This window comes from Myotis nattereri, assembly GCF_964212035.1.
Source record: "Myotis nattereri genome assembly, chromosome: 9".
NCBI lineage: Eukaryota > Metazoa > Chordata > Mammalia > Chiroptera > Vespertilionidae > Myotis > Myotis nattereri.
The window spans coordinates 12858220-12876273 of record NC_138084.1 but is presented as its reverse complement, the minus strand read 5'-3'; the positions used below and the strand labels follow the sequence as shown (position 1 = coordinate 12876273).

At 36.5% G+C, this 18054-nt stretch overlaps 1 protein-coding gene across 3 annotated transcripts in view; it reads left to right on the top strand.

Moving 5' to 3' along the window:
* Nucleotides 1–18054, top strand: part of LRRC4C (leucine rich repeat containing 4C) — a 988415-nt gene that overhangs the window by 432144 nt on the left and 538217 nt on the right. The window lies entirely within an intron of this gene.

The window sequence follows — 18054 nt, the reverse complement described above, 5'->3', positions numbered from 1 at the left end:
AGGATACATCTAGCAGTCTCAGAAATAATTTCCATCACTCCAATCCAGGTATCTGTAAATGACAGTACTGGGAATGCATTCTTTACAGAAGAAAAAAGATAAAGCTGTTATGGCTTTTGAAATGGCTACACACATATTTTGTAATGAAAGTTCTATATATTTGATTCTATGTAATTGCATATAAGAAAACATAAATCTTAATACATGTATTTAAGAAAACAAGATAAGCTGATTCTGAAATCTTGTCTGTGTTGGCAATACAGCTCTTGTATGGCAATGACAGAGCTGTGCTTATAGTGGCCACTGTTTGAGAGTCCTCATTATTGATTTAAGAAAAAAATATATTATGCAGCTGGGACCAGTGATTGATTATTCTTTTAAATTAAATGAAGCATAGAATTATTAACTTAAAGGATGTATATCATTAACATTTTATGTTAACTTTGAACCCACTAATGAACACTTTGTCAATTGTCTGCCAAGGTCTGCCTGATGGAATTCTAACTTTTCTATTATTTATAAACTAGACCTCAAAATGTATCTATAGTTTCTTCTTTGTTTTTTATTTTTTCCTTCTTTTGTAAAGCATGAACTCAGAGCCATTTGATATGCAACCTGAAATTAGATTCCATTTTTATCAATTCCACACATAGCTAATCTTCAGCGACAAATTTTACCAACTCTCCTTTATTAAATTTTCCAAAGCAGTCAACATATATTTCACAGAAACAACAACTCTTTTTTGGCACACATATTTCACAAACTTATGTAAAATTTAATTAATTAAATTATTTAAGTTTAATAATAAAGCAAAATTGCTTTAGTTGACTTTGTAATTAAGCAGAATATAATATTGCTCAGCATACAACTCAACTGTGGGAGTAGAAGTACAAAATATGCCATAGACTTACTTGCCCATCCGCCAGAAGAGTCAATAACCTGTGGAAATCAATCAGTATATTTTACAGGTAAATCAGGAGCTTTGATTAATGTGGCCAGTCAGGTGAATGCAGGCCAAGCAAGGAGAGGTTAGGTTGTAATTCATGTACTTTGCCTCCTTCCCAGCAGTAATATCTACATATGGCTATCAGTGTTTCCACTGACAGATAAGCTTTATTATGGAATCTCTGAACATGGAATAAGGCTTTTAGTCATTTTTGGATAGAGAAAAAAAAATAACTTCTCTTTTAGAAGGCTACAAGTAAATTCTTGTTTCACACAATTTTGGGGCATTTGCTGTGAATTCTCAATTTTCTCCCTACACTGGGAGATTGAAACATCTATTGTTTAATCACTGAATCCCCACTATTATTTGGATTGCATTAGAATGATGATGAATTAATGACTGAGCCATTAGTATGCACTTCATGGCTTGCTTGCTTCAACTCAATTAGGGTTCAGTGAATTGTCTTTATTTTTCTCAGGGTTTCTGAATTCCAAAAAAATTTTCTCTTGTACTTTCCAAAGTCGATGGCTGATGCTCCTGTTTTTAAAGTTATTTAGAAATAAAAATACATGTGACACCTAATTTGCTTTATTTTCTCTTCTGAACTCCCACCACTCTTCTCAGAATATTGAACACTAATGCTTATCATGTAAGTACATTTCAAGCATTTTCTCTGAAAAGCCTTGGTAGAAGGGGAATGCTGATCGAACACAACTTTAAATGCAGTTAGTGATCTGGACACCAGATAGTCTCCCCAAATTCTCCTTTTGTCATAAGTACATGTATTTCAAACTGTTCGAAATTTTGTATGTTCAAAATTTCCTCAACTTTCTGAGTCCATAATTATGGTTTCTCATCCCTCATAATTCTCTTAAAACTTTATGTGTTTGCTTTTCCTTTACTATGCTCTTACATTTTTCTCCTGGGAGTTACGGTAAATGTACCTGTTCTACTTCTGTGATCTCAATAAAATCAGTGGCATATGGTACACACATCTCGCCTGCAGTGCCTAGCACAATGCCTTACCAAACTCTGATGAGCATCCACATGTATAAAATCTCCTTACAACATACTACTGATAATTCCTTTGATATTTTAAAATAATATATTCTTTCACTATATATTTTTTAATTTTACTGTATATACAAAGGTTTCATATGTGTGCATGTATAAATAAATACACACACATAATTTTACTCTAGTTAATACGAAAGAGGGAAAATGCCATGATTTAGACATCCCAGGCAGCAGCTGTCTTTAACTGCCCATGTGTTTAATACAATTTAAAACATATGAATGTTTTCTAATTGTTGGTGCTGACCTCACTTTCATTTATTATATCCTCAAGTTACCTGAAATTTGTCAAAAGGCTTACAAATATTAATGTATAACTCACTGGAGTGGAGGTACACCCATACTAATTACAACTATGATTTATCAGTAAGATGTGATTATTCTCCCTCATCAAGAGCTCAAGACAATCTCCAAATGATATATTTCAAGGTAATGGCATGAGTGTTACGTTTCTGCTTAGAAGAGCTATTTATAGTTGCTTCATTTGATTCCTAGAGTGTGCAGGGCAAAAGATTTCTTTATCCTGTCATCCTATGGAGCTAAGGGTATGCTGTGTGCTGAGCTAGAGCAAACTTTAAAGCTGATCAAACTTCTAAGCAAAATCCTGTATTGTGATTAGTGATGGACCCAATCCTGTGAAGTGACTAGAGGTGAAAAAAATCATAAAAGATTCCCAGGTGGGAGTTGGATGAAAGAATCGGGAGGGTGAACTGTGTATCTAAGACTTATCTAAACCCCTTGGGGGCTGGAATTGGGTCTGCAATCTTGTTAGGACACACCTTCTTAGAAGATTTTTATGCCTTTTCTTATTTCACTCTTGTCAGATGAGGCTAGAGAGCAGTTTGCTGGTTCAAAGCACCAAGGGAAATCTGACTGAAATTGCAGACACAGCCTACAGGATTGGAGTGCTGGGTTCAGATGCTGGGACCACTTCAAAGTCTGTGCGGTGAATTGGACCTAATTAATAGCAGATGGCAATATCTAAAAATCCTTCTGTAAGGAATAAAGTCAGTTAGATGCAATTATAACAGAGCCAACTACAGAGAATAGCCTATGGTCATATGAATTTCACTTCTATAGAACAAGAAAAAAAGAATAAAGATGAAAAACATAGTTGTTAGTGGCTTAGGTTCAGAAAGAAAATAATGCAAAGCTTTATGTTGTGTATATTTTTATGTCTAACTACCTTTAAAAATAGGAGAAACAAGCACTGGCCTTGTTAAGTACAAGATACGGTTTCCCAGGAATTCAGATTCACTGGGGTTATTGCAGTCACTCTTTCCAAGTTTGTCTAGGAGGGTATTCCTACATGAACAAGGATGTTTAATACACAGTTATCATGATGTCTCTATGATTATTATTCAATGTAATTGTTTTGTCTTGTATTTTAAATAGTCTTCATAATACTTTTTTATAATAGTCTCTCTCTCTCTCTATACACACACACACACACACACACACACACACACACACACACACACTAGAGGTCCGGTGCATGAAATTCTGTACTCAGAGAAGGGTCCCTCAGCCTGGCCTGCGCCCTCTCACAATCCGGGAGCCCTTAGGGGATGTCTGACTAACGGCTTAGGCCCGTTCCCCGGTCCCTGGTAGTTGGACAACCCTAGCGCTGCCGTAGAGATGGGAGAGGCTCCCACCACCACCACTGCACTCAACAGCTGTGAGCCCTGCTCAGAGCTTCTGGTTGAGCCACGCTTCCGCTGTGGGAGCACACTGACCATCAGGGGGCAGTTCCTGCATTGAGCATCTGCCCCATGGTGGTCAGTGCATGTCATAGCGACTGGTCAACTGGTTGACTGTCTGGCCCCTGGTGGTCAGTGCACATCATAGCGAGCAGTTGAGCAGCCTTAGCATATCATGAGCATATTGGTTGAATAGCTGACCAGACAACCAGACACTTAGCATATTAGGCTTTTATTATATAGGCTATTAGAAGACTAACTCAAATTTGGTTAGAAGGGTGACCGACATACCCAATTCCAAGGTATAATTATTTTTAGGGTTACATTTTATTATTTGATTAAAAATAGTTTTAGCAAATCTCACTCTCAAGTTATAAATTCACATTTTTCCCTTGAAAAAATATTTACTTTTCACCAAAACTCTGCAAAGTGCTTCACGGGGATACAGAGGTGATCGAGACACAAATCCTGCACCAAGGCTATTAGAAAGCAGTTTTCTACTCCATCAACAAATGTTTATTAAGATTCTACCTTGCAAAAGAGACTAATATGACCTAGAGAGACAACCATGAGCAAGATAGACAAGATACTCTTATGAAGATTACTTTCTAATAGATGAGATGGCTCATTTATTAGATATGGACACTAATAATGATTTTGCAAGGCACAGTATAATACATGCCAGAGTCGTAAAGTTCAAAAGAGCATCTAATCTCAATGGAAGTGCATGGAAATATTTAAAGGGGTGCTGGGACTTGTAGTATGGATATAGTGAGGATGGGTTCAGAGAAAGGATAGAATTTCAAGAAATAGCCATTGGCAGAAATTGTAAAAGAAGTTAATGTATTTTCTTTTTTGTTTGGGTAGGAGAGCTTGTATACCATTAGGGTAAAGAGCTTAGGTTTGGCCCAGCCAGTGTGACTTAGTAGTTGAGCACTGACTTATGAGCCGGGATGTCACAGTTCAATTCCTGGTCAGGGTTCATGCCAGATTGCAGGCTCGATCCTCAGTGGGGAGTATGCAGGAGGCAGCAGCCAATCAATTATTCTCTTTCATAATTAATGTTTCTAACTCTCTCTTCCTCTCCCTTCCTCTCTGAAATCAATAAAAAATATATATTTTTCAAAGAGTTTATGTCTGCACATAATTTTGTTGCTGCAGAACACTTAAAATCTGGGATGCAGGCAGTGCCTGGATCAGAGCCAGGCATTAGAAAATTTCTAATAAAATTCCATAATCCAATTGTTAATATTTTACAAATTTATTTTTTTTCATTCAGAAAAAAGCAACTAATACATATCATTAATATCTATGCAGAATTATTGTGCTGCCATTGTAATAGATGTATCCATAGTGTAGAATGTTTACAGTTCTGATGAGACTTCTAAGAAGAACTATACCATAGGTCCATCAGAAACCAGGGAAACAAAGTCATTCCTTAACCCTTTGTTAATATATATATAATTTATTTAATATATTTTTTATTGATTTCAGAGAGGAAGAGATAGGGAAAGAGATATAAAAATCAATGATGAAAAGAATCATCCATCTGCTGTCTCCTGCATGCCCCCTACTACAGATCCAGCCCACAACCCAGGCAGGTTCCATGACCAAGAATGGAACCCTGACCTCCTGGTTCATAGGTCAATGCTCAACCACTGTGCCAGACCAGCTGGGCACTAGATCCTTTTAAAAAAAATATTGATGAATCTGCAATAATGAGATATTGATTTGGGGATATTTATAAATTGACTTAATTCATTAGTTTCCAAAGTTTGGAAATATTTATTGAAATTTTTTCCATATTTGGATTTAAAAACTATAAACTGATTTTGAGGTAAAATTATGGTTTTTTTAGTAGAAAGTAACAATTTTAACACTAGATAAGTTGCTAAGGAAAAATCGACTTGACAAGCATCTATAAATTTATATCAATTAATATAAATTTAACTGTAACTTACAAATTATTTCATGAATATTAATGGGTCAGATAATGAGCAGATTTGTGATCTTGGGGCTATCTGAAAACCACATGTATGTTCCCTGAAAATTCAGTAAGTGTGTTTGATATTATCAAGAGGCAGGGCAGTTTGTATGTCTATGCTTAGATATGCAAGCTAGTAGGCAAAAGATGCATATGCCTTTGTGTGTGTGTGTGTGTGTGTGTTTCAGGGTAATATTAAGGATTAATTATGTCCTAAGAAGAAGAACTCAGCTTGCGATTTCTGATACTTTAGAGCTTAGTAGATGCTAGAACTTTCACTATGTGTTTCTACCTCATGCAAGCTATCCCACTCCATTAGACAGTGAATACTTATTAGTGGAAACAGCATTTTAGACTTTTATCCAAGTTACTAGGGCAAATCAGTTGCTCAAAGGGTGTATGCAGCAATGTTTATTTCATTCTACTATACTTTATATTAAACTTTTGATTAGGTCTTTCTTAAAATCTAAATCCTTCGCCACCACTACCAAATCCTTAGGAGAACTGTGATGTTGGCTGTTTGACAGTAGGAGGATTGTTTGGTGTGTGGTCTTTAGAATAAGTGTCTAAATATTTGAACTTCTGACTGGTTATCAATTGAGGGGCACACATCATGTACTGTGTTCTAGTAGACTTTTTAATATACACTGATTATAGGCTAGGTACTATGTAAACATTATATCCATTTCTCATTAAATCTATGTAACAACCTTATAAAATATATAGTGTTATTATGCTCCTATTGCAAGCAAATGAGTTTGGTGCCCAAATTCTTGAAGAGTTCCTCCAGGGTTAAACAGATATAAAGTGATGATGGCAAACCAGAAGCAGTTTCTCTGACCCTGTGTTGCTTCGGGTGTAGTATTATTATAGGAATTCCTGAGCTCAGAATACCCAGAGACCACGGATAGATGGTTTAATCTCTATTAGCTTGAACTAAAGTAGTCATTGTACATTACATAACAGCTTTTTTTATCTAAAAAACATATGATTCACAACAATGTGCTTTGTGTTTTTCCTAAATCATGCAGTGTTCTGCATTTTTTTAAAATTTCTAAGTTTATTTTTATAAGGAATACATCTGCTAGTAGTAAGAAAAATACATATTAATAAAAATCAAAACAAACCAAAAACCCTCAGTCATATAAACTCACCCAACAACAACAATAAATACTATTGTTCATATCTGTGTGTACATACTTGCAGATAACTCGTTGAACTCAGATATCCATGCAAATAGATCTGCTATTCATAAAAACAGAAGCATACCATAATACTATTTTTTTCAAACTTTTATTCACATTTAATAATAAATCATGAGCATCTTTTCTTGACAAGAAATTTGCTTTCAGAAAAGTGAGCTTTGTTTTTAGTGATGGTGTAGTGTGCATATGGCTGGAACAGGACATAGCTTATCCTTTTCTTGAGCATTTAGGTTTAATGCTGAAATGAACATGCTTTCGATGAAATGTTTGTGCACATTGTAAATCATTTCATTAACATAACATAAGCTTCTACAGTAGAGTAGTTGGGTTTATGTTGTACCCTAAATTTTACAACTTTTGATTGGTATTATCAAATTGTCCTCCAAGAAGTCAGAAATCTTGGATAAGAGAATATTTTGTAGTTTTATTAATAATGGTTCATTGTCTAAAATAAAGATGTCTAACATGTTAATTTACCCCAAAATTTCTGAAGGAGAATATAATAAAGGCAGAGAAGCATTTTGGTATAAAAATTGCTTGCCTTACATGACTATTACTATTTCATAAACATCTACCTCAAAAGTCACGAATGGCCTGGCCAGTATGGCTCAGTTGGTTGAGCATCAACCCATGTACCAAGAAGTCACTGGGTCAATTCCCCAGGGGCATATGCCCAGGTTGCATGCTCCATCCCCAAGTGGGGGAGATCATGTGTAAGAGGCAGCCAATTAATATTGATATTTCTCCCTCACCAGTTTTTCTATCTCTTCCTCCCTTCCTCTCTCTCTGAAATAAATAAAAACTTTTTTTAAAAAAGTCATGAATGCGTACACAAGAGCCTTCACTATCTGGAGAAGATAGTTCATTTTAAACATTTATGATAGCATGCCCTAACAGTTTAAGATTTGGTTAATCATGACAATTTCCATATTTTAATGAGTACATTAGCATATGGTTTTTATCACCTGAAATAAAAATGTTCTATCCAATTCTTTTTATGAAAATGTTCATGTTGTGTATGTAATATTTAGTTTCCTTGAGGGGACAAAGTTCTCAAGTAAGTGAGAATTGTTTTTCTCCAAAGAACTGCTTTTGAGTTGGATAAAACTGATCCAACATTCTCCTTTTATCTGCATTAAATGCAACTGTGGAAAAATGTATCTGAAAACCACATGTATATTCGATGTTGTAGCAAAGGGAAATGTTTGTACCCCCAAATGCAATAGATTGAATATTATCATTTAGATTTGAAATTTAGACACTTTAAATGTATACTTTCCATTTATGGAAACAAACAAGTGTTTAGAAAACAAAACAAAAATCAAGAAAGACCATATAATTTAACATAAAGTATACATTTTACTATATATTATTATTGATAACATTAATGCATATATGTGTCTATGAGAAAACAACCTTAAAAATTATGATCACATATATTTTAAGAGTATATGAATACACACACACACACACACACACACACACACACACACACACTAGAGGACTGATGTACGAAATTTGTGCAAGGGCTTGGCCCTCACAGCCATGGTGGCTGGCTTGCCGCAGCCCTCACAGCCCCGCTTCATCCGGAAGGTCGCCCGGAAGGTCATTCTGTTGCCCAGTATAATTAGCGTATTATACTTTTATTATTATAGATTTGTAGTATTTCAGAACTATGGAATTTTCCAGAATTGTCAGTCCTTTCAATTATTCAACTAACAGAAACAAGAAATGAAATTACATTTATGTTGGTTTGAAATGCAGTGGAAGAAAATGGATTCAACATCATCAATTTTCTTCTAGAATTGTCAAAGTCGCCATTATTAATTCAAACTTTGCATGTACTCTGATAATGCTTTGCATATAAAAAGCAGATGTTATGTTAAAGCATGCCAAACTCTATAAGCTTGGCAACGTAGTGCACTCTAGTCTAGGTTATGCTGTGGCTAACAACCAATTTCAGTATCTCAGTGTTTTTAACAAAACCAAATTTATTTTTTCTTCCTATTACAAGTTCAAAGTGGGCCATCAAGATCTCTGCTCCATACCTCATTCAAATACTCAGTAATTTTAAACTGAAAGTTTGATCCAAAGACTTGATTATATTCAGGTTTAACAACTAAGCAATAACATTTTTATAAATGGTGCTTTATAATTCAGATTTCAGTATATCTGGAAGCCAACTGTTCATCATACATTAAGTGATGCTAAATTTAATCATCGTATCAATAGACATAGAGCAAGACTAATCTTTCCTTTTTCCTCCCAAATAGATCTGAAATCAACTTGTAATTAAATCAGTTACCTCATTATGGTTTGCAAAGCTGCAATTTTTCTAATTCTATTGTTCTATGTTTATTGGCTGGAAAACTTTTGTAAAGAAGAACTTCTCATCAAATATAGATTATTTTTCCAGCTTTGTTGAGCTGTAAGTGACTTATAACATTGTGTAAATTTAAGTTTGCAGTGTTGGTTGTGTGATACACATACACACACACAATGGACTATTATTCAGACATGAGAAAGGAGGAAATTGTGTTATTTGTGACAACATGGATGGACCTTGAAGGTATGATGCTAAATGAAATCAATCAGACAGAGAAAGCAAGTACTGTATGATCTCACTGACATGTGGAATCTAAAGAACCAAACTCATAGAAACAAATTGTAGAATGAAATTGTCAGGGCTGTGGGAAAAAATGAGGGAGATGTACACGCCTCCAGCTCTAAGATCAACATATTCTGAGGATGTGATGTATGTCATAGTAACTATAGTCAACAATATCATGTTATATACTTGAAAATTTCTGAGAGAGTAGATTTTAAATGTTCTCATCTCTCTCTCTCTCTCTCTCTCTCTCTCTCTCTCTCTCTCTCTCTCTCTCACACACACACACACGTAATTAGTTGAGGTGATTGAGGTGTTCCTATCTAGGGCTCTTTAAATACCAAGAATGTCAGTTTGTGCAGAGTTAAGAAAGAATAGTTCCTTAATTCTTTCCCTTTTATTGCCAGTTTGCAGAGTAAAGACTTGGTGTCCTCTTTACAGCTAATAGTAATATTTTTTTTTCTTGTTTGTACATTTGTACTTTGGAAAGGAGGGTCAGAGGAGAGAGAAAGGAAGAATAAAGTGCATGAATAAGCAAGGCTGTACACATTTGGCGTTGTTGTTATCATTTCTCTACTTAGTATAGAGCTCAACTCATTCTCATATTTTTATCCTTTTCTTTCAGAAATTTTCTGTACATATTTAAAGATATAATTTTATTGACATTAATCTGTATAATAAAATAAGTCGAGTACCTTTAGTAATTAATTAGAATTTGGACACGATTTTTAAATTCAGCAGTTGAGGATAGACTAACAATTATAAATGCATGTTGTTATAGAACAATGAATGAAAATAATACATTAAACAATTAGCCATATTTTCAATGTACTTATTATTGTCAAATCAAGTTAACCTTAGAAGTGCATAATTAGTCCAAACCTGCCTTCTATGAGCCCATTGAATAGATGTATAGAAGGTAGTGTACAAACTGACACATACTTCAAGATTGTGATTTCTGTACAGTCTATATGGGGAGTATAGGATTTTTTTACAGAGAGGAAAGGTGAGGGATAGAGAGTTAGAAACATCAATCAGCTGCCTCTTGCACAACTCCTACTGGGGATGTGCCTGCAACCAAGGTACATGCCCTTGAAAGGAATCGAACCTGGGACCCTTGAGTCCGCAGGCCGATGCTCTATCCACTCAACCATACCGGTTAGGGCAGTGTTCCAGTGTACGGCAAACTGGCTAGTGAGCCACATGCAGCTCTTAGGCCCCTTGAGTGTGGCTCTTCCACAAAATACCACGTGCGGGCGCGCATGTACAGTGCGACTGAAACTTCGTGGTCCATTCCCAGAAGTCGGTTTTCGGCCTGGGCGAGTCTATTTTGAAGAAGTGGCGTTAGAAGAAGTGGGGGGTGTCAGACGGCCCGGCGGTCACATGGGGCAGGCAGGCCGCGGGATGTGCAGTGCGGGGGAGGCGCGCGAGACTCATGCACCAGTTGGTATGTTGAGATGGTTTGGACATATAGAGAGGATGAACGAAAGGAGATAGGCGAAACAAGTATACAAGACGAGTGTGGATGGGAGAGTTGGAAGGGGTCGACCTCAGCGAACATACCTCAATCAGACTGAGGACGTTTTTAGCAAAGGCCAGCTTAGGAGTACCCTAATTAAGTTAATAACAAAGTAACTACCTATATAGTTTGAGTTTAAAAAATGTGGCTCTCAAAAGAAATTTCATCGTTGTACTGTTGATATTTGGCTCTGTTGACTAATGAGTTTGCCGACCACTGGGTTAGGGCATAGGTGTTATTTCAATATGTTTGAAAATTAATGTTTAATATGTCAGAGACATAAATTTAAACTGGTTTCCATATTTATTCACTCTATCACCTTTATGTAAATTAACTTTCATCATTATAAATGTATAAAAATTAGAAGTAATCCTTACCATCTGTCATAGGGCCTAGAGCTTTAATTTTTAATTTGTCTTTATTGTTGAAAGTATTGTATATGTCCATTCCCGCCCCCCCCCTTTCCCCTTTCTAGCCCCACCCTCAGGCCTTCAAAGCACTATTGTTTGTGTCTATGGGTTATGCATCTATGCATATAAGTTCTTTGAGTTTTAAACCAATTGAAGCACTTTTCAAAGTAAATGCCATTCTTATCTTTTTACTTTTCGAAGTAAATGCCAGTCTAAGATAAAAATATAGGGCTTTTTTGGTATATTGTTTTTATATTCCCAAATACTTGCTTTTCAGTTCTATATACCATCATTGTATATAGACTTTTGCCTCCGCCATGTAGCCACTAGAAAGAAATTTAAAGCTAATGCCATGTGAAAAAGTGGACCTTCCCAGCTGTTACCTTTCCTAGATGTACTAGTATTTAAACGTTTCTCTAGAGTTGAGATGTGGCCATTCCAGTGGAATCTGGTAAGTTGTTTATTTATTGCATCAAATGATCAAAATTAATCACTCTTCCAATTTGCAATTGAGTCAGATGCAACCGGTATAGCTGAGGAATGACAATAAATATATGGATTTAGTTGCTGATATCACCTGGCTGTCATCACAGATGGGAATAGTAGGAAACAGATGTTAAGATTCTTTGTACTAATCAACAAGCAGGGTATGTCAAAAACATGACTATATCTTTGCTCCTTAATTTTTAAATAAAACTTCCATGTTCTCTGCTTGTCTGAGACAAAAGAGTAATAATTTAACCTTCTAGTGTGTGTATTAAAAATTATAGATGACAGGTTAGTGAATGTAGTCAAAGCAACCTCAACATAATTATGCTATGGCTGAGAGATATTGGGAATGTGAATTTCACCACTGAAATCTCTGGCAGCAGTTTGGACTCCAAATGAAGTAAAATCAATATTTACTTCCTTTATTTAATGACTAAATAATTAATGTAATTTAGATGAATAAATGTAAGTGTAAATTTTATTATTGATTTATTAATTTCTATGTCTCCAGAGACAGTCTGCGAAGTTTGCAATGTGCACTATTCACAATTTCTTCCATTTTCTGCCCACATTCTAGGGTAGCACAGTTTATATTCAGATACCATAATTCTTCAATAATGGGATATGGGAGGTCCATCTACGTCCTCCTAGCCAAAGCCTTATGCATTCCACATTGTGCAGCCGTCCAAAATATAGGGTGATTCTGAGAGCAGTGATACCTTCGATAAATTTTAAGTTGATGGTAAATCAATAAGGGATTTGGTAAATAAGTTATTAACATGGCCCTTAGTACATGGTAGATGACAAAACATATTTGTTGAGTCAATGTGTTGTTGAATGACATATACTCTGGCCAAGTAGACCAAGCCTTTTGGAATTGCTCACCTTTTGAGGACTGCATATACTTCAAGAGGCTACCTTTTAGCATTTTTTTAAAATGCATTTTTATTGATTTCAGAGAGGAAGGGAGAGGGAGAGAGAGATAGAAACATCAGTGATGAGAGAGAATCATTGATAGGCTGCCTTCTGCACACTAGGGCTCCCCACTGGGGATGGAGCCTGAAACCCAGGCATGTGCCCTGACCAGGCATCGAACAGTGACCTCCTGGTCCATAGGTCAACACTCAACCATTGAGCCATGCGGGCCAGACGCTTTTAGCCTATCTGTCTATTCAGTGAGATACCAGATAATAGCATGGGATCTGCGGATTTTGCTGATGTTACTGCCTTTTTGGTAATGCGGCTGTCTACACTTCCATTTGGAATTTAAGTGTAGCTCTAAAATAATTACAGAGCTCATACATCAGAGGATACAAATAGGTAAAGCAGCTTTTATGCATGTCCCAAATAATAAGCCACAGGATCCTTGGCCTGTGAGACTTGGATAAGAGGACGAGGGCTGCTACTTAACCACACTGGGCATGGCCTCGTCACCATGTAACAATTCCTCACTAACATCATACAACTTAGATCTTACATATCTTGCTTCTTATCAAGCCCAGATTTACTTTAAGAAAAGCACTTCAGCAACCCTAAAAAAAGTCAGTGTTCATCTTTTAGCTAAATATATATTGAGCAGTCATTTTAAATTTAGCAATTACATTTAAACTAGCATATGTATCTTTGTTAATGCCTTTTTTTTTTTTAACTCCGATAATATTTTTGTTTTGGTACCAAGTACAGGTTTATTAAAATAGAGATATTTGGATATGGTTTTTTGTTTGCGGATATCCTTGTTCATTTGGATATAAATGTTTTACTAGGAGCCTGAGCAAAACACCACAAAGTGCTTAAACAATTACATCTAGAAAAGAACAGAAATTTATTTTGAGATCTTTTTGTTCCAAAGGTTCTTCCCCCATAGAAAGACTCTAACTGCCATTAAAATCCAAAATAAATAAACCTCAAATGTGAAAATAATTACAGAGAAGGTCACACAAAATGAATATAAATGGTTCAGGGTGAAAATGGCCTCAAATGCATAAATCAGAGGCACTGGAAATAATAACCTCCCCCCTTCTTTTTTCTCTGGAAGGAAGAACATGTGCTAACTTTGATTGGTCTTTATTGCTCTGACCCAGAGTTCCAGAACCAATTTATCTTGCCCTAAATGACTGGCAACAGCAACAACAACAAAACAGTTTTTGTGTATGAATTGTGCGTGGCCTTAGATATGAATGAGATGTGTCCAAGAAATGATGTATGGATTTCATCGTCTTTGGAAGTAGACTGTTGGGGGAGGGGGGTATTTTTGAGTGAACGATGTGAATTTGAAAATATCTGTTTTGTGCAAATATTTTTTCTATATTGATAAGTCTATCTTGATCATACTAGTTATTAGTAGCCTGAAGGTAGAAGGACTTCTCAACTGATTCCATTTTGTAGCAATATTACCCAAATGACTCTTCATTGCTATTTATTTACTGAATGGATTAGTTCTGAGAGAAAATGGAACACCCTTTGTACTCCACATCTCTGTCCACCGCGTCCCCACCTGGAGAAAGACTGCAGTGTCTCTGCCCAGGCTCCACGGTAGGCCAGGCCCCATCCTTTCATCAGATGTCGTGACTTGTTGACGGAGGACACAGAGACCCTGGGCCATTGCAACCCCAATGAACCGGATTCTCCAGACATGAGGTCTGTGCAATTATACTTTCCCAAAGCTCCCCAACTGATACTAATACACTGCTGGGTCAGAGCACCCCAGAAATCATGCACAGGCCTCCTACTTGCAAATTTTAGTACTTTCTCCACAATTCCAGCATCAGGGTAGATGCTCTTCTGATAGGATGTGAGAAATGATGTGAAGGGCATCATTTTCCTAAACGTCGGAGGCCTGATGTAACACTGAAGCTGAGGAAATCAGCCCCCAGCTTTATTCTTCCCAGAGCAGGGATGTGTGCTCTCACTTTTCAGGGACCTTTTTGACAGGGCAGCTCACGGGGGCTAAATCTGGGCCAGCTAGACAGAGACGTCTCTTTCCTGGCCTAAACTGACGAATTGTGGGATGCTCAGTGTTATTGGAAAAATGTGTCAACACCTTAACATATTTGTTTAAATGAAGCTTGGCAAACCTATATGCAGGAAAAAAAAAACCTGTGCTGCTTGATTCTCAGCTATGAGATTTATTTAGCGGGGGGCGGGGCGGGGGTGGGGGGGCACAGAAACCCCAGCACAATAAATAAGTCTTTATCGACCTGCACCGAGCTGTCTGGAGGCAGTTTTGATTCTCTTGGAAAGAACCATGTTCTCATTTTGCACATTTTCCGGGTGCTTTCACTCCCTGATCTTTAATATCACCAACTGGCTTGTCCCATAGCTGGTGTTGGTCCCCCTGGGGGGAATTTAAATACTACACTAAGCAGTACTGTCATTTACATCACAGTCTGCCCCATGATATCAATGGTGCAAACTGGTTATTAAAATATCATTTTCACAAATATTCTATTCAATGATGGTAAGTTGGTTGCCTTGGATTCTTACCATAAGAAACATGAAGCATGAAATATGTTTGTTAGAAGTGCAGAACTCTAAATGAGACTTCTATAGGTACAAAAACATTAAAAGGATTTAGCATTAAATACTCCTTCTGGCTGTACAGGGAATAAATTAGCAGAGATAGGAGAAAAATAGAGTTAACTAGAAATGTGAACTAATAATGCTACCTTAATTGTCCAGTCTGTGCTGTAGTGCAGATCAATAATGAATTAATGTTCTGGGAATTAAGAAAGTCATCCAGGATTTTGGGTGTGAACTCCAGTTTCTTTTTTTAAATTCTTCTTTTACATGTTCTAAAAAAAAGCTTTCTTTTGCCTGGCTGGCCTGTCTTAGTGGTTGAGTGTTAACCTATGAACCAGGAGGTCACGGTCAGGGCACATGCCCCAGCTGTGGGCTTAATTGCCAGTGTGGGGCATGTAGGAGGCAGCTGATCAATGTTTCTCTCTTATCATTGATGTTGCTATCTCTCTTTTTGACTCCCTTCCTCTCTGAAATCAATAAAAATATATTTTTAAAGATTCTCTTTTTAAAAAGCAGCTATGCTTGGTGGACCTTGTTTTCCCAAAGTGTGCCACATGTTTTATTCCTTGCAGCATCTGGTTCTCTCCTGTGTGCAATGATAAAGGTAGAAAGTTCATTTGTGAATTGTTGGTAGAGGTATTGTGTTCTGTAACACAGACCATCTTAAGTTCCTAAAGCCACCATCTGAGAGATTCCATCTGGTGGTATGACACTTTTGAACACAGAAAGTCAGAACATCCACACCGCAAACTATTGTGGCAAGCCAATGCATTCATAGGGTGTAGCATAGCTGAGGCCTGCCCTAGCAGCTTGCGTGTATCAGTTCATATAATCAGCACAGCACGAGCTTATGAACGTTCTTTATTGTTATTATTTGTGTTATTCCCATATTTCACATGCAGAAACTGAGGCTTGTTTGTTGTAAGCAACTTGCCCAAAGACACTGCTCAGGCATACGTAGAATTTGAACGCAGGTGTTTCTAGTCCTGAACCTGAGTATATCACTAGGCATCCAAACTGACAATTGCTTTTATTCTCAATACTATGCTGCCTGGACATTCACTCCGAATTGCTTTTATTCTCATCTGCATCATTGCCACAAGTTTAACTTACAGGAAGTAATAATTAGCTGGAAGATGAATTTTTGTTTTACAATTTGGGATTTCAGTTCTGGTTTATAGTATCTAGTGAACTGAAAACAGTAAAACAAATGTCACTTGGATTCTCAAAGTGAGATGCTCAGTGAAATCAAAGTGAGATAGTTAAGCAACAAATATATATTTCCCTACATCATTCAGAAAATGTGTTTTTCCCTTTTAATTGTCCACGTAGAGACTAGTATATAAACGTCATGACACAGTATATAGGCCTCTCTTGATCCCCACTATATCCCCAAATCTCAATGAGGGATATAGTGCTTTTAGTATTTAGTATTTATTTGGGGGTAAATAAATGTATATGATTTACTAGATCCAATATAGGTATACGATAAAATATTGAAGTGGTAATCTGTAAGAAGAGCCATTTTAATAACACGGAGCACAAAATTACTCCTAATTACCAAAGAGAGTGTATAGAAAAAACCCTGGGATGTAGATGCTCAAAAATAATGGGCATAGTAGGAAATTCTTACCATCATTGCTTTGCCTTTCTAAGGCAAATGATGAGCTTGCAAACTTTTCTTATAAGCATGGAATTAAATTATTTGTGCTTAAATATAAATTCTAGATTCTTAGAGAAGCAGGGAAAATAAACATCTACTGTTCTTTTAAAATTTTCAGCCAATTGGACATATGCCAGAAACATATCATCCTTCACACTGTAACACCTACTTGTCACCAATCTGATTACCACACAGGACCCTTAAAATAGTGGCCATCTCTGATTAAGCCTGTTGAATGGTAATTTGTAGTGAGAACCAAATGAGAAATTAGGTTTGGAATTACTTTGAAAGCTTTAAAGCACACTGCAGATTAAAGGACTATTCATTATATTTTTATATAACTTTAACCTTCTCTACTTGCTTGGTTGTTTTCTTTGTGTCTGGCTTTATGCCCATTTGAGAATGGAGTTCCTGAGGATGGGGCCTTGTCTGCTTTTCATTGGACATTGTCTGGTGCATGACAGAGCTTCAGTAGTAACAGTGGTAGATGGTATTATTGTTGCTGAAAGCTGGTAGCAATTTCAATGAACAGTTTGGGAATCTGTAATCAATTTGTCTTACCTTTTTCATTTCCTAAAAAACGTTGACCTGTGCTTGCTTTTGGTAGTCCCGCCATATGCTCAGAAATAATATATTTTTAATGTTTTTCCACCCCAGTTTCCTTAATTTTAAACTGGGAATAGTCCACATCACAACAGGTTTGTCTTCAAGGCTGAATGAGATGTGTTTGAAAGTGATCTTAAGCCCTGAAAAGTCCTCAGTAAGTGAAAGTAATATTAGGGATAAAACAAATATCATGTCTCTGAAAACAAAATACTTTCTTAGAGAATAACAAAAGTCATCTTCTTCATTATGGCTTACATAATTCTGTACAGAGAGAAGATGGTCCAGAAAAACAGCCTTTTAAATATCATTACTAGTATTCTGAAAGATCATT